Here is a 22,654-nt window from a genome sequence, read left to right as displayed (position 1 = left end):
AGGAGTTCAAGACTGTTTCCCAAGTTCTCTTCTATCGGATTCAGTGTTTCTGGTTTTATGTTGAAGTACTTCATCCACTTGCACTTGAGCTTTGTGCTAGATGACAAATATGGATCTATTTTCATTTTTCTACATACCAACTGCCAGTTAAACCAACACCATTTATTGAAGAAGCTTTCTCTTTCCCATTGTATATTTTTGACTTCTTTGTGAAAGATCAAGTGTCCAAAAGTGTGTGGTTTTATTTCTGGGTCTTCAGTTCTATTCCCTTGATCAATCTGTCTGTACCAATACCATGCAGTTTTTATCACCAGTGCTCTGTAGTGCTATTTGAGGTCAGGGATGGTGACTCCCCCCAGAAGTTCTTTTATTATTAAGAATTGTTTTCCCCAGGTTGGAGAGATGGCTCAATGGTTAAGAGCATTGACTATTCTTCCAGAGGTCCTGAGTTCAATTCCCAGCAACCACATGGTGGCTCACAACCATCTGTAATGGGATCTGATGCCCTCTTCTGGTGTTTCTGAAGACAGCTACAGTGTCTTTATATACATAAAATAAATAAATCTTAAAAAAGAAAAAAAAAGAATTGTTTCCCCTCTCCTCGGTTTTTTGTTTTTCCATATAAAAATGAGATTTTTTTCTTTCCATGACTTTGAAGAATTGTTTGGAATTTTGATGAGGTTTGTGTTGAATCTGTAGATTGCTTTTGGTAGGATGGCCATTTTTACTATGTTAATCCCATCAATCTTTGAGCATTGGGGGTTTTCTTCCACTTCTTTCTTGAAAGATGAAGTTATTGTCATACACTTTTTCACTTGTTTTAATTAGTTACTTCAAGATATTTTATATTATTTGTCACTATTGCAAAAGTATTGCCTCCCCATTTTTTTCTTAGCCCATTTATCCTTTGTATAAAGGAAGATTATTGATTTGTTTGAGTTAATTTTATATCTAGCCACTTTGCTGAAGTTGTTATCAGCTGTAGGAGTTCTCTGGTAGAATTTTTAGGATTGTGTATGTGTATTAGTCATACCATCGGCAAATAGTGATACCTGGGCTTCTTCTTTGCCAATTCCTATCACCTTAATTTCCTTTTGTTGTCTTACTGCTCTAGCTAGACATTCAAATACTATATTGAAAAGATATGTGAAGAGTGGGTAGCCTTATCTGTTTCTTATTTTAGTGCAATTGCTTCAAGTATCTCTCCATTTAACTTAATATTGGCTGTTGGTCTGCTATATATTGCTTTTATTTTTAGGTATGAGCCTTTAATTCCTGATCTCTCCAATACTTTTAACATGAAGGGGTGTTACATCTTGTCAAATGCCTTTTCAGCATCTAATGAGATGATCATGTGATTTTTTTCTTTTGAGTTTGTTTATATAATAGATTGTATTAATGAATTTTCATATATTGAGCCAAGCTTGCATCCCTGGGATGAAGACTACTTGATCGTGGTGAATGATGGTTTTGATTTGTTCTTGGATTCAGTTTACAAGAATTTTATTGAGTATTTTTGCATTGATATTCATAAGCAGGCTGGGGATTTAGCTCAGTGGTAGAGCGCTTGCCTAGCAAACGCAAGGCCCTGGGTTCGGTCCCCAGCTCTGAAAAATAGAAAAAAAAAGAGAACCCAAAAGATATTCATAAGCAAAATTAGTCTGAAGTTCTTTTTTCGGTCTTTATGTGGTTTAGGTATCAGAGCAATTGTGGCTTCCTAGAGTGAAGTAGGTAATGTTCCTTTTGTTTCTATTCGAAGGTCTGGTAGGATTCTGCACTAAAGATATCTGGCCCTGGGCTTTTATTGGTTGTGAGGTTTTTTTAATGACTTCTATTTACTTAGAGGATATGGACCTGTACAGATAGTTTACCTGCCCTTGATTTAACCTTTTATGTGCTATCTGTCTAGAAAATCATTTCTTCTAGATTTTCCAGTTTTAATGAGTATAAGTTTTTGTAATATTATCTGATTATTTTTGACTTTCCTCCGTTTATGTTGTTATGTTCTCCTTTTAACTCTGATCTTGTTAATTTGGAAACTGTCTCTAGGCCATTTAGTTGGTTTGTCTAGGGGTTTTCCTATCTTGTTCATTTTCTCGAAGAACCATTTTTGGTTTTGTTGATTCTATATTATTCTCTTTGTTTCTACTTGGCCCTGATTTAGACTATTTCCTGCTCTCTACTCCTCTTGGGTATATTTCCTTCTTTCTGCTTTAAGACTTTCAGGTGTGTATTAAGTTAACAGTGTATACTCTCTCCAATTTCTTCATGAGGGCACTAAGTGCTATGAATTTTCCTCTTAGCACTGCTTTTATTATGTCCCACAAGTTTGGGTATGCTGTTTCATCATTTTCATTGAATTCCAAAAAGTAATTTCTTCTTTATTTCTTCCCTGTCCAAGTTGTCATTGAGTAGAGCATTGTATAGTTTCCATGCATATGTGGATTTTTTATTGTTTTTGTTGTTATTAACATCTAGCCTTGATCTGATAGAATGCATGGAATTATTTCAATCTTCTTGTATCTCTTGAGGTTGCTCTGTGACCAATTATATGGTCAATTTTAGAAAAGGTTCCATGAGATGCTGAGATAAATTCTTTTAGAGAGAAATTTTCTGTATATATCTTTTAAATCTATTTGGTTCATAGCCTCTGTTAGTTCACTGTGTCTCTGTTTAGTTTCTGTTTCAATGTCCTGTATATTGGTGAAAGTGGAGTGTTGAATTCTCCCACTATTATCGTGTGGGGTTTAATGTGTGTTTTGAGCTTTAGTAAAGTTTCTTTTATGAATCAAGGTATCCTTGCATTTGGAACATAAATGTTCAGAATTGAGACTGTTTCTCCGTGGATTTTTCCTTTGATGAATATGAAGTGTTGTTCCCTATGTCTCTTGATAACTTTTGGTTGATACTCCTGTTTGTTTCATGGGAATATTTGCTTGCAAGACTTTTTCTAGCCTTTTCCTCTGAGGTACTGTCTGTCTTTGTCATTGAGATGTGTTTCTTATATGCAGCAAAATGTTGGATCCCACTTTCATATCCGGTCTGTTTCTTGTGTCTTTTTATTGGAGAGTTGTGTCCTTTGATATTGAGAAATCTTAAAGACAGATTGTTAGTTTCTATTATGCTCATTGTAGGTGGTATTATGTGTATGTGATCCTCTCCTATTAGTCTTGTTGTGAGATGGTCAATTTCTTGTCTTGCTTTGTTTTGGTTTGGCTGGTTGGTTTTTTTTGGAGGGGGGTTGTTTGGTTTTTGTTTTACTTTTGTTTGGTGTAGGTCCCTCCTTGTATTAGAGTTTTCTGTCTAGAATCCTCTATAGGGCTGGATTGGTAGATAAATAATTTAAATTTGACTTTGTTCTGGAATATTTTGGTTTCTCCATCTATGATGAAAAAGAGTTTTGCAGGTTATAGTAGCCTGGGCATTTGTGTTCTCCTTGGATCTGAATGACCTCTATTCAGTTAATTTTTGCTTTTAGTCTCTCTGTTGAGAAACCTCGTGTGATTTTGATAGGTCTGCCTTTATATGTGACTTGGACTTTTTATCTTACATCATTTTAATATTCTTTCTTGTTCTGTGCATTTAGTGTTTTGATTATGATATGATGAGAGGATTTTCTTTTTCTGTGCATTTAGTGTTTTGATTATGATATGATGAGAGGATTTTCTTTTTCTGTCCAATCTATTTGGTGTTCTATAGTCTTCTTGTACATTTGTGGTCATCTCTTTCTTTAGGTTGGGGAAGTTTTCTTCTATGATCGGCTGAAGATGTTTTCTGGTCCTTTGAACTGGGACTCATCCCTCTCTTCTATTCATATATATATTAGATTTGCCCTTTTTATTGTATCCTAGATTTCCTGGAGGTTTTGCGTTAGGAGTTATTTATGTTTGGAATTTTCATTGACCACTGTGTCAATATCTTCTAACATGTCTTCTGTTACTAAGATTCTTTCTTCTTCTATCTCTTGTATTCTGTTGCTGATGCTTGCATCTGTAGATCCTGGCCTCTTTCCTAGGTTTTCCATTTCCATGGTTTTTTCCATTTGTTTTTCTTTATTGTGTCTATTTCCATTTTTAGGTCTTGTACTGCTTTGTTCAATTCTGTTGCCTGTTTGAATCTGTTTTTCTGTATTTCGTTAAGGAATTTATTTCTTCTTTAAGGGCTTCTCCTTTTCTAACCTGTTTTTCTGTATTTCATTCAGTGAGTTATTTCCTCCATAAAGAACTATATTATCTTCATGAGAATGGATTTTAAGTCAGCATCCTGGTTGTCAGGTGTGTTGGGATATCCAGGGTTTTCTGTGATGAGAAAACTTTGTTCCGATGGTTCCAAAGTATATTGGCTTTTCTTGCTTATGGTCTTGTGCTTGCCTTTCACCATCTGGTTATCTCTGATGTTAACTGTCCTGGGTGTCTCTGTCTGGAGCCTGCCTCCTGTGTCCCTGGGTTGCTACAGGTCCTCTTGGGAGGCCTTCAGACTTGAGTTTCTGAAGGGAATGGATACCAATGATCTGTTGCACTGGATGCAACATATCTCCTAAGAGATTTTCAGACTGTGCAGTCTGTTGCCCTGGTTGCAACAGATCTCCTGGAAGGCTTTCAAACAGTATAGTCTGTTGCCCTGGGGATATCAGATCTCCTGGGAGGCTTTCAGACTTTTCAGACCCCTGTGGAGTCTTCAGAAAGGCAGAGAAGTTGGATAAAGCAAATCTCCTGAGGTGCCTTTAGTTTGTGGGTTCTTTAGAGGGACAAGCAAGCCATTTATCTGGCTCAGCAGAAGGCACAGGCAGGAAGGAAGGTAGTGTTCAAGTGAAGGAGATGTATCTTGAGTCTGCTGGACTATTCAGGGGTTGCTGCTGCAGGTTTTTTGTTTGTTTGTTTGTTTGTTTGTTTGTTTGTTTGTTTTTGGTGAGGGGAGACCTCCCTTACCTGTTGCCCTGGGTGCAGCAGATCTCCTGGCATGGCTTCAGAATGTGGGTCTTCAGATGTCAGACAAGCTAATAATCTACCCAGGCAGAAGGCACAAGCTAGAAGGAGAAGTTGATCCAATTTTAATTTCTAAGTTATTGAAAACTCAAATGTAATTTAATTCAGTGTTCTGAATAACCATTTTTTCTAAGTCAATTGACAATTCAGGCTATGAAATTAAACCTTACATAAAGATTTCTCCCAAGGAATGTTGTTTTTAGATAGTCATTATTTTAAAATTCTCACAAAAGTGTTATCAAATAAGTTATCATTAAAAATAAACTTTTAAACTGTGCAACACAACTTTAGACTCTGAAAAATACACATATAAGTTTATGCATTATGTGATAGAATATCAGAGATAAATATATTTAATATGCATGAGTCTCAGACATTTGCACAATGAAATGCAATTTGGCCATGAAAAAAGTAAGAAAACTATATTTCTAATCTGTCTTTATAAAAATCTTGGGTATAAAATCATCTGTTTAAAACTTATAAACATAGTCTGCCTACACATGTAATTCTTAACACTACAAATTGCTTTAATCCTTGGATTCTGGACTGTTTTGCTGATATAGATGATTCTAGATGATGAATGAGCACACAGAAAGACACAGCCTATGTTCCATGTACAAGTCATTCCACATTCTCATTTCAGTTCTAAATTTGTACTGCAAACATCTGAATTTATAGCAGGATGGCTATCTTTACCTTGCAATATAAAATCTTGTATCATGAAATTTTAAATGACTGTCAGGAGAAGTGAAAACAACAATCTACCTAGATTTAACAGACATTACTTTTCTTTTTTTCACATTGTTTAATAAAACAATACATAGCAGATTAATGATATCATCACAACAAAAACAATGGCAATAAGTCAATAGTTAAGGAAGATTTTCAATAATATGCACAAGAAGTAGTAAAAAAATTGAAATGTGACATACAAGTCAAAGTACCTAGCAAAACTCTTTAAAATGGTCAAGTGAACTTACATTTAGTAGCTCACCTATACTCATACCAAAAGGCTAACATAATCTTTATCCTAAAACCCAACATGTGAAGAGGTATAATTAGGCAATAATAAGCTCCAATACTTATCCTGGTGTTCATGACCAAAGTTCATTCAGATTATTTCAGATAAAATTACACCCTATGAACCATCCCCTAGAAGTAGCAGTGGCCTGTAGGTGTCCAAGATAAATTAAGGTTCTCCCAACCTGATGTCTTATGTTCTTCAGTGACTACCAGCAATCTTATTTTTACTGGTAGTACAGAGATCAGATTCTACCATTTTCATATATCTATATTATGAGTTAAATGAGAATATAAAATAATATTAAGCTTACTGTTTTTGTCTATATATGTAAATTTTAACTATATTTTTTCTTGATTGACTCTTGTTCATTAATCTGTTTCTAAAAGCATAGCACTATATTTTTCCTTCAGTTTTAATGAAAACCACCTCAAATACTGGATTCACAGTATGTAACATTTTTCTAACAAAGAAATTGATTGTATTAGAATATGTGTCAAATATGCTAAAACACAACATGATACATCAGGTATCATGCACCAGATGTGAAATTTGGTAATTCCAATAATTTGCCTAAATGTAAATAGTTTTATAATTTCTGTAAAATTAAATAACAACTATAATTCATATGAACTACATATATTAAAACAAAGAACATTATTAACTTGAATAAGTAGAAAGAAGATAAAGGAGAAATGATGGAAAAATGATGAAGAAGCATCATTCAATGTGGTGGCTGCTAAGCACAGTGAGTTATGTAAATATTAATGAAAATTCTTGAATAGTTACAAAACTTAATTTCTATCATATTAAATAATATAAGCACTCTCCAGCACCTTTTCTTTATGAGGGACAGTAGCTTAGAAAAAAGAAGCTTGGGATTCCTGTTATGGCCTTTAAAAGCTGAGTGTAGATTAGCAACTCTACTGCCTCTACTCATAGCTGAGCATTCCAGTCATCCCAGGAAGTACTCCAGGAGCCCAACACACTGAACTGTACTCACTGCCTTTGCAAAGGGGGGCTCCAGACAACGGCATAAGTCACCATTATACATGGGTTTGAAAGCAGGTCTCCAGAACGTTCCTTCTAAAACATAAGAAATAAAATTTGCAATTACATATAGTTTTTAGCTATCTGTGGTAATCAATGCAGAATTCATTTTTCATTGATGTGGGTATAAACATGGTTGTAATGAGGAATCCCTTCAAAATTATTTATTGAAGCTATAGGATTTTGTTATTTGGGTTTTTACATTGTTTTATTTTTATTAATATGTTAATTCTAAGTTACTTGTATATATGTACTACATGAAGGGTATGTTTTTGCTTATAATATTGGGAAGCAAAAAACAATGATTTGGAGAGCAATATAGTTTAGTAACATGCATTTGTATAAGAAAAGTCTGATGTGAGATTAACTCACTTGCAAAGAAAGAGACTTGCTTTTTGAGTAAGCTAACTATACACTTCTGCTCTCTCCAAGACAACCAGGAAGTCTTAGACCTTATTGTGCTCCCCAAGTTACCTTGACCCCCAGTTAATATATTAGCATAGCCAACATTTTCTCTTACTATAAAGATTTTATGATTACATGTGTGCTTTCATAAAAATGTTACTAACAGAATATAATTTGGAAGTTAATACTCTTTAATTAAATAGTACAATCCCTTATAAGTGGTTAAAAATAATACTCTTAATTTTGCTAATAAAGTTCTCTGCTGTCCTATATGCTTGTTTTTACTCAAAGAGAATTGAATACCAGACATTTAGCTTAGCTATACTACAATGCACCTACTTGGCATTCGTGGGTTTAGATGTGACAATACACTGTGAATCCTGGGTTAGTAATCCAGATGAAACTTTTTTCTACCCCCTCTAAACTGCTTTAACCACATCAGAACAAGCAGTCTTCATCCTGGTGCTGGGAGAGACCTCTGCATTCTTGTCATTCTGAGGCATAACCCCCTGTGTTACTTAACACTGGGTTAATCAGCCTGATTTTGAGTGACTGTAGGTTCCTCTCTTGTATAGTCTTCAGAACTTTCCGTTTAATCCATCAAAACTAGAATAACCTGAGTGACTCTTCTTAGCTTAGAATATAAGGAATTTGGCTACAGGAGATCATCTCATCTCTTACAGACATTAAAATTGCAAAAGCAATTGCAAATTCCTCATATTATTTTAATCATTTGAACATTTCTAATGTTTTAATTGCTCAGAAAATCTCATTTTCAGTTTTTATTTTTATTGTTTTTACAGCTATCAATTTCTCAGCCCTTTACAGTTATGAAAGACTATTGAGTTTACTGCTTGAGGGAATAAGGAGCAGTTTTTCAGATTCATGGCCACTACCTAAGAAACGTCTACCAATATGTTTTGTAAAAAGCAGTATGATGTGGCGGTTGTGGGGTGGGTGCCTTAGCAAGCCCATGTTGAGACATTTCCCCGGGACAGTTTAAAATGAAGCTTACTGGGAAAGGGAATAACACTCGAAATGTATATAAGAAATGCTCAAGTTAATAAAAAAAAATGAAGCTTATTTTGGTGCATGAGAAGGGGAATGAGAATGGAGTAGAGGCAGAAAAAGAAAGAAGAAAGGTAAGTACAGTGAGAGAAAAAAGAGAGAAAGAAGGGAAGAGGACCACTGGGAACTCATGGCAGGGCGGGAGTGGGGTTCAGAGAAGGAGGGAAAGAGTATGACCAGAGGCCAGACAAAGAGAAGACGGAGACAGAGAGGTCTGTATGATGGTGGAGGGGGCAAAGGGGAGGGGCGGGGGGCACAAACAGTCCTTTTATAGCAAGCCAGGCTCCTACCTGGCTGTTGCTAGGTAACTTGGTCAGAGCCTTGAAGAAATGCTAGTATCTACAGAAGGAGTACCAAGACAGGATCTCCACTGATTCAAACTACCAATTATCATTTGAGCTAATGGCATCCAGTTTATAGAAACTTGAGCAAATGTAAAACAACTAAAATTTTAGCACCTTCAACTTCTAATTATCTGGTAAAAAATGGAACATCTTTTCCAGTTCTTTATTTTATCAGTGTTCTATAACCTTCATTTCTCTGATCATTTATTTCCTTAAATAATGAATTCATATGTACAAGTTTGTTAATGTGGTTTATTTTTCTAGATTTTTGTCATGCTGAATGGAAATGAATTCTTTATATTTTATTTTTCATGATAGATTTTTAAATTAAAGATTTAAATGAAATATAATTATATAGCCCCCATATTTCTGTGTTTTCCTTTCAACTCTTCTCATGTTCTCTTCATCCAGTTCCTGATGTCCTCCTCTTTCTTTCTATTAAGTTGATGGTATCTTTTTATTACCTCTGAGATATATATATATATATATATATATATATATATATATATATATATATATATATATAATATATGTGTGTGTGTATTGCATAAAATATAAATACACCCTGCTGTCTGCTGTTCATACCACTCATGCATATGCTTTCATGGCTGATAAGTTGCTTTTAAATAATCAGTTAGAAGGCTCATTCCTAGGAAAGACCAATTCTCTTCCTCTCAGCAATTATCAGTTGCCTGAAGTTCTTTATATAAGAGTAGCCCATAATATGTCTCTTTCACATAGTAGTTTGTCTATTGATATTGTTACTGCTTGTATCTTGGGTCTTGGTTAGGCAACCCAAATAACTGAATCATGGGGATAATTTCCAGTAGACAATCTCATTGCAAAGTTTCTGGTCCCTTTATTCTTAGAATCCTTCACCACTATCTTCTTTGATGTTCCATGGATCATGAATATAGAAATTTTGTATAGATCCAGTGTTATAACTGATATTCAAATTTTTTACATTTTAAATCTCTGCTAATTTACATGAAATATTAAATTTGCTTATCATTTGCTAACATATTTCTGTTGGAGATTAAAATTCTCTGTGTATGAAATAGAATTGCTTGCAAATAGATAATTTCCTTCATTTTCGTTTGCATGTGTTTCTTTTTTCATATGGTCTGCTACTGAACTTTCAGGGAAAACACTGATGACAGTTAATATTTCTATCTTTCTTAGATCCAAGGGAAAAGAATTTCAAGTTTTACACATTCAAAATAATATTGACTCTAGTTTGTTGTACATGAAATATGCATTGCTGAAGTGTGTTCCTTCTACAAGTATGCTGACTTTTAACATGGGATTGTACTTATGGTTACCAATTCTCTTTTATTCATCTCTTGAGATGATGTGCATTTGGTCTTCATTCTGCTGTGTTGAATTACATCTATAGATCTGTGCTTATTAAACCACCTTGACACCCCTCCCATAAGCCATACTTTGTCCTGATGCACCTTCTCCTTGACATGAGGTTTGAATGGCTTCTAAAATGCTATCTATAACTATACTCAGTGGGGATACAGTCTGTTTTTTTCTTTCCCCCTTTAATAAAGAAAACTCATTGTGCCTCTGTAGTTACATAACTCTAGAACTTAAAAAATGTGATTTCTTTAGTGACCTATTTATTTAGGTGTTTATTCTTCAAGAACATATGAAATATCTCAGTGCTTAAGGCACTGTAAGCCTGATTACTCAAGTTTAGTCCCAAACCTACATGATAAAAGAAAGATATTGATTCTTGCAAGGAGTCCTCTGACTTTCATTTGTGTGTCATTTTAAACATGCATCAATGCATTCTCATGGGCACATACCCAAACACACAAAGAAAAGCATAGCTAGCTATATTTTTCAGTACCCATTTATTTATATACTTCTCTTAGCTTACATTGCTATTAATTTTTGTTTGATTCCACTGTCATCTGATATTATAAAGGCATAATTTTGATTATTTTTATTTATATGCTTTATAGCTTTGAGTTCTATATTAGAGAATAAATGGGTGATGAGGAGAATATGTGTTCAGCAGACGTTTTTTAAAAATAGAAAAGTGTGGAAGTGTTTGCTAACTATGTGGTAGATGATAAAGTTTAACTATAAAGTTCTTTTTGTGGATATTTTAGCTTAGATGGTTCATTTACTAATTAGAGTGGAACATTGATCTCATATACTATTATTACCTTTTGGTCTATCTGGCCCTTTTTGTCCAAAGTGTTTCATTATATCTTCTTCATGGATTTTTCTCTTTAGTGACATGTGTTAATGTTCTTATATCTCACCCAGTTCACAATAATTATCCTTCTGGAAAAGTGAGGCTACAGAGGTCAATTAGCAACCCATGTTTAGTCAAGCCCAGAGCAATTATGTGGACAATTAGTTCAATGTAGTATGAAACCACAGCTATCACCAGTAGATGCTAAATTCCTAGCCATCAAAGATGGATTTTCTTATACTCCACCCCTTTATTGACCAAGCCAAGTATCCTGCCTCTTGCTCTATACTTTTCTCTTCTCCTCTGAACAGCCTCCCTTACTCTTAATCTGTGGCTTCTTAACTCTAGGGTCCATGAATTATCACAATTCCTTTTCAGCAAGACCTCTGTGTAGTATGTCTTAAACATTAGGTTCACTTTCAATATGGCGTATGATCACAACAGTATGATCTGTAAAGAGTAGCAAAGTGAATGTCATTGAACTGCTAAAATGTCAGATCATCAATCTGATCATGATTCTTGACTTATAGGAATTGTAAGCTATCATTGTAAGTAGGAATGAAAATCTTTCAGCATGGCCTCATAGGTATCTTTTGTGTAGATTTTTCTTTTTCCTACAATTCTGAGACATATCCTACGTGTTCCTGTTCTCTGTATCATCCTCCTTATCTGATGCTTTCTCAAGTCTCATGACTCCATTTGTATGACATTCTTCCAGTCTTTCTCCACTATGTAGAGACCATCTTTGTTTTTCTGACTAGCTCGGTTACATTATAGAACTCCTAAGTAAGCATATTTTTAATTAATTTTGAAGCAATAAATCATGATAATATATCCTTTCTTCATATAACATGCCATCCTCTCCATCAACTAAGCCATACTCTACATTTCATTAGAAAACAGATAGGCCACTCTTGCTCTTACCCTACTCTTCTCTGCTCTTATACCCACTTCCCCTTTGCCCTATGGATGGCCATAAAATAGTAATTACAGTAGATTACAGAAAGAAAAGAATAGAACTTGGGGGTGCAGCTGTGTGGAAGAGGGGTTAGGAAACCTAAGAGGGTTACAATGAGAGCTGTATATGATAAAAAAATACCATGCACCTATTAAAAAAACAAAAGATTTTTAAAAGAGGTCTATACTAGCACATAAGATAGCAACAAAACCAAAAAGAAAAGACAGGTGATGTTGACTCCTCAATTTCCACATGATAGTGGCCTATCTGAAACATTTCCTCCAATAGTATGTTTGTCCTCTAATGGCTCTTTATTATTGTACTTTTAACAATTATTTCCTTTTACAACTTGGAAATAGTGAGAATTTAGAGTTTTTAATGACCAGTAATTTTAATCTACTTTCACACTGTCATGGTTGAGACACTGTTTATCTTTCCCATTACATATGAGAATATTGCCCATTGCAATTTAGAATGGACTGCTCTCTTTTAAATGCTGAAAGTAGGAACGTTACTACTGATGTGAGGCCAGCTGAAGGTTTTCTGTAATGTTTTCGGTTTTAGTTTCCCTCTAAAATCTCAAAATATTTTTCCCTAGTTTGGAATGTATGTTTATTCATTTGAAGTCATGACACTTCCATATCCAATAGAGTTTACAGTTTTATATCTGATTGGACTTGTATGCATGAACTGGTTCTTATTGAACTACTTTTCTCAAAGAAGCTTTACCAAGAATCAATTATAAGCATTTCAGAAAAAAATAATGCTTTCTGGACATGGAAGAACTTTTGCACCAGTGAACTCAAAGTAGCTGTTGTCTATCCAACAAACCCGTCACAACAATGTTTCATCCAAAACAACAACAACAACAACAACAACAACAACAACAACAGTAATTCCTCTCAAGTCACCTTTCTGTGTTAGTGTCTTGAATAGAGACTAACAACTTCCTTCAGTGGAATGTAGTGACATTAAAGTAAATAAATACACATAGTAACAATTATTATGTTTAATATTATTTTTGAAGTTATGAAAACTCAAATTATTAAAAAGTATTTTGAAGATCTCCCCTGTCTACTAAGTCCTCTGGGCACCCCAAGATGCACTGAGCTTCCTGCTATCCCCTGTGGACCTCCAGTATCCTGATAACTCTCTGCACACCTTCACCAAACCTGCAGATCCAGAAGCATGTGCAGGTTAGATTCTCTTCCCACACCGATCTTCTCAACCCACTGCGTCTTCTGGGGCACTCTCAGCTACCCTGATCAGCCTGAAATCCCCACTGAACCCCATCCTTCTGCCACCATCTTCATCAAACCCCTGTATCCTAAACTAGGCAGTCCAAGGGCACTGATAAAAATCATGCTGCACCAAGATCATCAAGGTTAGGACCCCTTCTAATGCCTACTATGGAAGGAACATCCAGGGACCAAAGCTATCTAGATGCATAAAGGTCCTCAAAAGAACACAATGAACAATAACCAGAGCAATATGACACTTTCTTTTTTTCTGATCCAATCGATAAGATATAATTGCCCACCTAAATATATAAAGCCTTATACACATTCATCCCTTAAGAACATTCATAACAACCAGTAAATGTACAGAGTGGAATCTTAACGTCTGCCTCTATCTTCTCTCAGAGACTTCTTCCTCCAGTCTCCTTCCATTTCCGAATATGACACGTTCAAGTCACAGCTCCTCTACTATAAGTCCTGGATATCCTCACACAATTGAAGCACAAGAAAATGACCTGAAATCCAATCTTATAAGTATGATAGAGGCCTTTAAAGAAGAAACAAATAAATCCCTTAGGGAAAGAAAGGAAAATATAATTAAACAGGTGAAGGAAATAAAACTGTTCAAGACCTGAAAATGGAAATAGAAGCATGAAGAAAACAAAAACTAAGGGAATCCTAGAGATAGAAAACCTAGGGAAGAGGACAGGAACAATGGGCACAAGCATCACTAACAGAATATAAGAGATGGAAGAAAGAATCTCAGGCATTGAAGATACAGTAGAAGAAATGTATACATCAAAGAAAATGTTAAATCTAAAAATTTCTGGTACAAAACATCCAGACATTCTAGAATAACACAAAAAGACCTAATTTAAGAATAATAGAAATAGATGAAGGTAAGAAGCCATAGCTCCATTGACCAGAAAGTATTTTCAACAAAATCATAGATGAAAACATTCTCAATATAAAGAAAGAGATACCTGTAAACATATAAGAAGCTTATTTAACACCAAATAGACTGGACTAGAAAAGAAAATCCTCCTGCCATATAATAAAACAAAAAATCTATGAAATGAAGAATGACTATTAAAAAGAAATAAAGAAAAAGTCATTTTAATTATACCAGATTTCTCAACAGAGATGCTATAAGCTACAAGTGTCTGGACAGATATTTTGCAAGCTATAAATAACCATAGGTGCCAACCTAGGCTACTATACCAGCAAAACTGTGAATCACAATAGCTAGGGAAAATAAGATATTTTGAGACAAGTTCAAATTCAAATAATATCTATCCACAAATCCAAGCCTACAGAAAATACTAGAAGGAAAAAACTAAATCAAGGAGCATAACTAATCTAAGAAAACACAGAAAATATGTCATTCTGTACCAGCAAAAACAAGGGAAGTATACACACGTGCGCACACACACACACACACACACACACACACACACACACACACCAATCACCAATACCAGAAACATCAAAATAACAGAAATTACAATCACTGTTCGTTAATATATTTCAACTTTAGTGGACTCAATTCCCTAATAAAAAGATACCGGCTAATAGAATGGATGCGAAAACAGGGTCCATCATTCTGCTACATACAAGTAACATAACTCATCAATATAGACATTACTTCAGTGTAAAAGGCTGAAAAAAGTTTCTAAGCAAAGAGACCGAAGAAAAATGGTGGCATAGCCAAAGCAATATATAACAAAATAAACTTTCAACTAAAATTAATCAAAAGAGACAAAATATTTCATATTCATCAAAGGAAACATCTACCAAGTTGAAATCTCAATTCTGAACATCTATGCTCCAAACCCAAGGACACCCATATTTGTAAAAGTAATACTACAAAAACTTATATCACACATCGAACCCCACACATTATTAGTGGGAGACTTCAACACCCCACTCTCACCAAATGAGAAATCATTCAGACTAAAACTGAAAAGAGAAATAATGAAAGTAACAGACATTATGAATCAAATGGCCCTAACACAAACACAAATAATGTACCTTGTTCTCAGCATCTCATGGATCGTTCTCCCAAGTTGAACATATACTCAGTCACAAAGCAAACCTTAACACATACAAAAAAAAAATTCAAATGATGTCTTGTATCTTCTCAGATCACCATGGACTAGAGCTGGACTTCAACAAACAGAAATGCCAAGAAGACCCACATCCATGGAAACTGAAAAACTGTACTCAATGATCTCAGGGTCATGGATAAATAAATAAATTAAAGACTTTCTAGAATTCAATGAAAATGAAGTCACAACATGATACCTAAGTTCATGGGACACAAGGAAAGCAGTGCTAAGAGGAAATTACACAGTGCTAAGTACCTCCAAACAGAAATTAACAAGTTCTCATACCAGTGATTTAAAAGTATACCTGAAAGCTCTAGGAAAAAGATACCACAGATGAGTAGAAGACAGGAAATATCCAACAGCATGACTGAAACCTGTCAATTAGAAACAAAGGCAACAATACACAGAATCAATGGAACCAAGAGCTGGTTCTTTGAGAAAATCAACAAGATAGACAAGCTTAGCCATAATAATCAAAAGACGTACAGACAGTATCCAAATAAACAAAATCAGAAACAAAAAGATAGACACAACAAGACACTAAGGAAATTCAAAAAATCATTATGTCTAACTTGAAAAGCCTATACACCACAAAATTGGAAAATATTAATAAAATGAATGATTTTTCTAGACAAACGCCACTTAGCAAAGTAAAACCAAGATCATGATCAAAATCACATGATTATTCCATTACATGCTGAAAATGTCTTTAACAAAATCTAATACCCCTTCATGTTAAAAGTCACACAGAGATCAGGGATACAATACACATAGGGCCTTGAAACAGCTGGACAGATAACATCGATAATCAAAAGAAAGGAGAATAATTTTATGCATGCTTAGACTTAGTTGGTTCTCTCTCTCTCTCTCTCTCTCTCTCTCTCTCTCTCTCTCTCTCTCTCTCTGTCCTCATTTAATATTTCAGATTAGATATCTAGCAAAGTAAAAAATTTATTTTTTTGAAAATCAAATTTTCTTATGCATTTTCACACTCTGTACGCTCCACTATCATTTATCTGAAATATGAGCTTAACTACCAGGTACTCTGAACTTTCTGAACAGTGACACAAAGTTTTACTCACTGTCAATAGTGTAATAAAAAATGCATCTAATTGGACCACTTTGAACACTAATGCACCACTACATCATGCTTTTGCTTGGAACTAAATAATCCAATCATTCATACCCATCACTACTAACACCAGACCTGCCACAAGCAGTATATCAGGCAGTATATGCCTCTCTGTATGCATCTAGAATTCAAATTTCATGACATGACCTTAAAGAGGCTCTTGGATATATAAGTAAGCTAAAATTCTTTTATTTTCTAGTGATGATGTAGGATGTGGTTTGAGACAGTTTCTTTGTATATCCCTGGCAGTCCTGGGAAAAAATATATACATACATACATACATACATACATACATACATATATACATATATACATACATACATACATACATATATACATATATACATATATACATATATACATATATACATATATACATATATACATATATACATATATACATATATACATATATACATATACACATATACACATATACACATATACACATATACACATATACACATATACACATATACACATATACACATATACACATATACATATATACATATATATATGTGGCTGACCTTGAACTCATTGATCTGTTTGCCTTTACTCCCTGAGTGCTGATATTAAAATGAGCTCCACCCCTGCAATAGAAAATAGCCCTATATTCTATTGTGTCTTCAGAAGAAATAACACAACAACAAAAAAATGAAGGAGAAAAGATAATGTAGAGCAGAAGGAGAGGCTGGAGTGAGGGGTTTGTAAGTCAAGGAAGTACAAAGTGAACCAAAAACCCCCCAGGAGTTAGAAAAGCCACGTTGATAGGATTTCCTTCAGAATATCAGAGAAATCTACCCTTCTGATACCTTATTTTTAAACTTCAATCCCTTTGAACTATGAAACAAATATGTTTTGAATTATATACCAAGGTTGTGATATGCATCATCTACATCTAGACATGAGAGGACCCTTCCTTCCTCCACACTTATTTCTCTGAAGAATACGAGATCAATTCTCTAGCAGTCCCATTTGAGTTAAACAATCTGGTTTATAGGATATAAATATTGTTGACAAGATCCAGGGTACCCAAATGGATACGGACTCCAAACTTGCTGATTAATTTACTGCACTCACTCTAATAACTTTGTCTTCTTAGCTCTAAGAATGTGCAGTGTTTCTGTCTCGTGACTATTAACCTTGCTTTTCTCTCTTAAATATCCTTCCATCTATATTATGTCTGCTTGACTCTTAACTCACTCATTCATGCTCATAGACCACAATGTGTTTAACTATTCTAACACTTCCATAGTCACATAAATAGCTTAACTATCTTTATTTTTAATAAACACTTGACATCATCAGTTACTCGCTTCATAGAGAATTTGTCAACACTTTAGTTTTGAATTTATCCAAATAGACTTTGGAGGGTTGTAAAATGGTGCCTTGCACAGGGTTGCTTGTTTCCAGGTCTGAGTGCCTGCGTTCAATTCCTGGAACACAAACGGTGAAATGAGAGGTCCAACACAGGTAAGTTCACTGACTGCCACACATAGACCATGCTATAAGTTCTCTCTCTCTCTCTCTCTCTCTCTCTCTCTCTCTCTCTCTCTCTCTCTCTCTCACTCTCTCTCTCTCTCTCTCTCTCTCTCTCTCGCTTTCTGTATCTGTCTCTGTCTCTCTCGTTCCTTCTCTCTCCTATTTCAAAAAAATTTAAAAATATATAAAATATATAAAAAATATATAAAATTTTATGTGTAAATGCTGGTATGTGGCTGGAAGGCCAGCTCAGAGGATCCAGGAGCTTCTGTAATGAAGTCTGAGTACATTGTGGCTCATAAACTGAGCCCTCACCTAAAACTAAACAAGCAAACAAAAGCACAGTACAAACAGTCACAATTTTCTTGTTCATACGTTTACTTTGAAATAATAAACTCAAAGATTTTTTTTTTGGTTCTTTTTTTCGGAGCTGGGGACCGAACCGCGCTTCCTAGGCAAGCGCTCTACCACTGAGCTAAATCCCCAACCCCAAGCTCAAAGATTTTTAAAATGAATATTTCATTATGTGGTATGGGTAAATATTCTACAAAATACACAGATTCACAGATGCCAACTACATTGAATGAACATGATAATAATTTTCCCCAATATATTAGCTCATCATTTGTGTTCTCTAGAGCAAAAAGGTCATGCAGCAAAGGAGAAATCATCTGAAGACTTCTCTAAAATCCATAGGACAATTTGGCTAGTCAAACACACTGAAAGTATTCAATTTATTTTTTCATCTCTGAAATGTTCCAATGTAATTTTTAAAAAGTTGTAAGTAATAACATATTTCTATTTCTTGAGACATAAAATTTTCAATTCAAAATTATCTGCATGAAAAACGAACTCCATTAGCCAAAACAGTGTTTGTTGGGTTTAGATTTTGATAAGACTCTTTGATCTTTTATTATATAGTTTATGTATACTTAAATTAGTGATGATTTTGGTGTTGGGGATTTAGCTCAGTGGTAGAGTGCTTCCCAAGCAAGCGCTAAGGCCCTGGGTTCAATCCTCAGCTCTGACAAAAAAAAAGTGATGTTTAACTTTATATCTATGCATGCACAGTGGTAAACTCTGCTTCATATTTGGAATATAGAAATAAATGAAAACTAATTTGCTTACAGTAATGCATACTAATGTGCTTTAAAAAATCAAAGAAGAAATATTCTGACACCTTTTGTAAACCAGATAATAAAATGTTCTGTTATCTCATTAGAAATTGTCTTTTAAAATACAAACAACATTGGGTTTTCCACAGCTAAAACATCATATATAGGCAAATATGTATATCTCTTTCCCTGGAAAATAAAGGAATGCATTATATATGTCTACTGGGTTTCTTCATAGACTTATCTAAATCAACTCTTGTGATATAATGTGAAGGTTCATGAGGTGTTTGGTGTAGTAAAACCTATAGTAGTTTTAGGACTTATCTACCAAGAAGAAAGAAAATCCTCCAGTGGCAGTGCAGACAAACTGGATTGAAAGGATAAAGAAATACCTCTTGCTTGCCAGCACAAACCCAACAGCAACAAAAGGTCCTTATCAGTATGAGGAATCCAGGAAAGGTAAGAAAACAAATGCTTTAACTCGATCATTCTCTGGTCTCCACATGTCTCTTACATAATGACCTGGAGGCAGCTGCTCATGACATTATTTACAATGTGTCACTTTTCTTGTTGACAAAATATCTGTTGAAATCGACTTTAATAAAGAAGAGTTTGCTTTAACTCAAAGTCCTGTCATATACAGGAAAGGTGTGGCCATATTAGCAGGATGCTAATTACATTGCTCATGCCTTAAAGAAGGGTGAATTTGCTGCATGGATAGTTTTCCCTTAGAATTCAGTACAGCAGTTAGGATGTGCCATTCCACCTTAATGCATTCTAGAAACCCCCTCTGAGAAATTCCCAGATCTTGGTGTCTGACGTTACATTAAGATAAACCACCCTACTCTGCTTGAACAATATTTTGAAAAAAAAATTATTGTTTCAGTGTTAACGTTCCTTTAATTTTTATTCATCAATCCGTGCAATTAAACATTCAGATTAGGTTTTTTTTACATTATTCCCGCTGTTTATTATTTTTTATTTTTTTTAAATTGGATATATTTCTTTATTACATTTCAAATATTATTCATGTTCCTGGTTTCCTGTCCATGAGCCCCCTATCTCCTTGTCCTCCCTGATAAGGGTATCCATCCCCTCCATCCGCCCTCCTTACCACCCCCTCCCTGACATTCCTCTACACTGGGTGGTGTTTTAGTTCCTGGGAGCTCTGGTGGGTTGGCATTATTATTATGGAGTTGCAAGCTCCTTCAACTCTTTCCATCCTTTCTCTAATTCCTTCAATGAGGCTCCCTTTCTCAGTTCAGAGGTTTGCTGCTAGCATTCGCCTCTGTATTTGACAAGCTCTAGCTGTGTCTCTCAGGAGAGATCTATATCTGGTTCCTGTCAGCACGCACTTCTTAGCTTCATCAATCTTATCTAGTTTTGGTGGCTGTATATGTATGGGCCACATGTGGGGCAGGCTCTGAATGGCTGTTCCTGAAGTCTCTGCTCTGAACTTTGCCTCGATATCTCCTCCTATGGATATTTTTGTTCCCCCTTTTAAGAAGGAGTTAAGCATCCACATTTTGGTCATCCGTCTTAAGCATCATGTGGTCTGGGGATTGCATATTGAGTAATTCAAGATTTTTGGCTAATATCCACTTATCAATGAGTGGATACCATGTGTGTTTTTCTGTGATTGGGTTACCTCACTCAGGATATGTTCTAATTCAATCCAGTTGCCTATGAATTTCATGAGGTCATTGTTTTTGATAGCTAAGTAGTACTCCATTTCTTTCTCAGTTCTCAGCCTGTTTATCTTTTGAGTAGAGGAAGGCCACTGATTTGTTTAATTTTCTGCCCAGCGAGTTTACTGAAGTTTTTTTTTTTTTTTTAATCAGGCTTAATAGGTCTCTCGTAGAACTTTTGGGGTCACATAAGTATACTATCATATCATCTGCAAATAGTTATATTTTGACTTCTTCCTTTCCAATTTGTATCCCTTTGACCTCCTTTCATTGTCTGATTGCTCTGGCTAGGACTTTGAGTACTATATTAAATAAGTAAGGAGAGAGGGGTAGCCTTATCTCTAGTCCCTGATTTTAGTGGGATTGCTTCAAGTTTCTCTCCATTTAGTTTAATGTTAGCTACTGGTTTGCTGTATATGGCTTTTACTATGTTTAAGTATGGGCCTTGAATCCCTGATCTTTCCAGGATTTTTATCATGAAGGAGTGTTGAATTTTGTCAAATGCTTTCTCATCATCTAATGAAATGATCATGTGGTTTTTATCTTTGAGTTTGTTTATATAATGGATTACATTGACGGTTTTCTGCATATTAAACCATCCCTGCATCCCTGGGATGAAGCCTACTTGATCATGATGGATGATTGTTTTGATGTGTTCTTGGATTCTGTTTGTAAGAATTTTATTGAGTATTTTTCTGTCAATGTTCATAAGAGAAATTGGTCTGAAGTTCTCTTCCTTTGTTTGGTCATTGTATGGTTTAGGTATAAGAGTAATTGTGGCTTCCTAGAAGGAATTTGGTAGTACATTGTGTGTTTCTACTTTGTGGAAAAGGTTGGACAGTATTGGTTTGAGGTCTTCTGTGAAGGTCTGATAGAATTCTGCACTAAACCCATCTGGTCCTGGTCGGAAGACTTTTAATGACTGCTTCTATTTCTTTAGGAGTTATGGGATTGTTTAGATGATTTATCTGTTCCTTGTTTAACTTTGGTTCCTGGTATTTGTCTAGAAAATTGTCCATTTCCTCCAGATTTTCCAGTTTTGTTGAATATAGGCTTTTGCAATAGGATCTAATAAATTTTTAATTTCCTCAGATTCTGTTGTTATGTCTTCCTTTTCATTTCTGATTTTGTTAATTTGGATATACTCTCTGTGCCCTCTGGATAGTCTGGCTAAGGGTTTATCTATCTTGTTGATTTTCTCAAAGAACCAGCTCCTGGTTTTGTTGATTCTTTGTATAGTTCTTTTTTTCTACTTGATTGATTTCAGCCCTGAGTTTGATTATTTCCTGCTTTCTACTCCTCGTGGGTGTATTTGTTTCTTTTTGTTCTAGAGCTTTTAGGTGTGCTGTCAAGCTGCTGATGTGTGCTCTCTCCTGCTTCTTTTTGCAGGCACTCAGAGCTCTGAGTTTTTTACCAGATAAGCTTTTTAAAAAATTATGTTCAACAATTATCTTTTTATTGTAGTTAAGTTTTTCAAATTCTTGCTGTTTTCAATATCTCCTGGTTTCATCATCCCTACTGAGAAATTACGTATACAATCTTATAATTAATTGTTTGCTTTGGTCTTCTTTTATTTTCCTGCTTTATGATAAAATTTTCATTAGCCTAAATGTGTTATTAATTTTTCTTGTTTCTTAAATATTTGTTCAATATTATATTCACAACTTTAAGTTCAAAGGATCAGTTTTCTGAACAGATCTTCATACACTATAAATTCCTTGTTGTATGACCATCTCTAATAATTTTATTTTTAATTTTTAGGTAATGCCTGATTATAATTTAAATAAGGACGTTGACAAAAATTAATGAACCATTTGCACAAAAAATATTTGAATCAACATTTAT

General features: G+C 34.8%; 1 long non-coding RNA gene across 22 annotated transcripts in view; it reads left to right on the top strand.

Moving 5' to 3' along the window:
• The window catches only part of LOC103690087 (uncharacterized), a 132,234-nt gene that overhangs the window by 73,095 nt on the left and 36,485 nt on the right, over window positions 1–22,654 (top strand). For 21 of the 22 annotated variants that reach the window (XR_010063778.1, XR_590995.4, XR_010063781.1 and 18 more), the window contains one exon: window positions 1–22,654. This exon is cut by the window's left edge. This is a non-coding gene — a long non-coding RNA (uncharacterized LOC103690087). The other variant, XR_005500807.2, reaches the window with a different exon arrangement.

The sequence above is a fragment of the Rattus norvegicus genome, chromosome 2 (genome assembly GCF_036323735.1).
Source record: "Rattus norvegicus strain BN/NHsdMcwi chromosome 2, GRCr8, whole genome shotgun sequence".
Classification (NCBI taxonomy): domain Eukaryota; kingdom Metazoa; phylum Chordata; class Mammalia; order Rodentia; family Muridae; genus Rattus; species Rattus norvegicus.
This window is presented reverse-complemented; position numbering and strand designations above follow the sequence as displayed.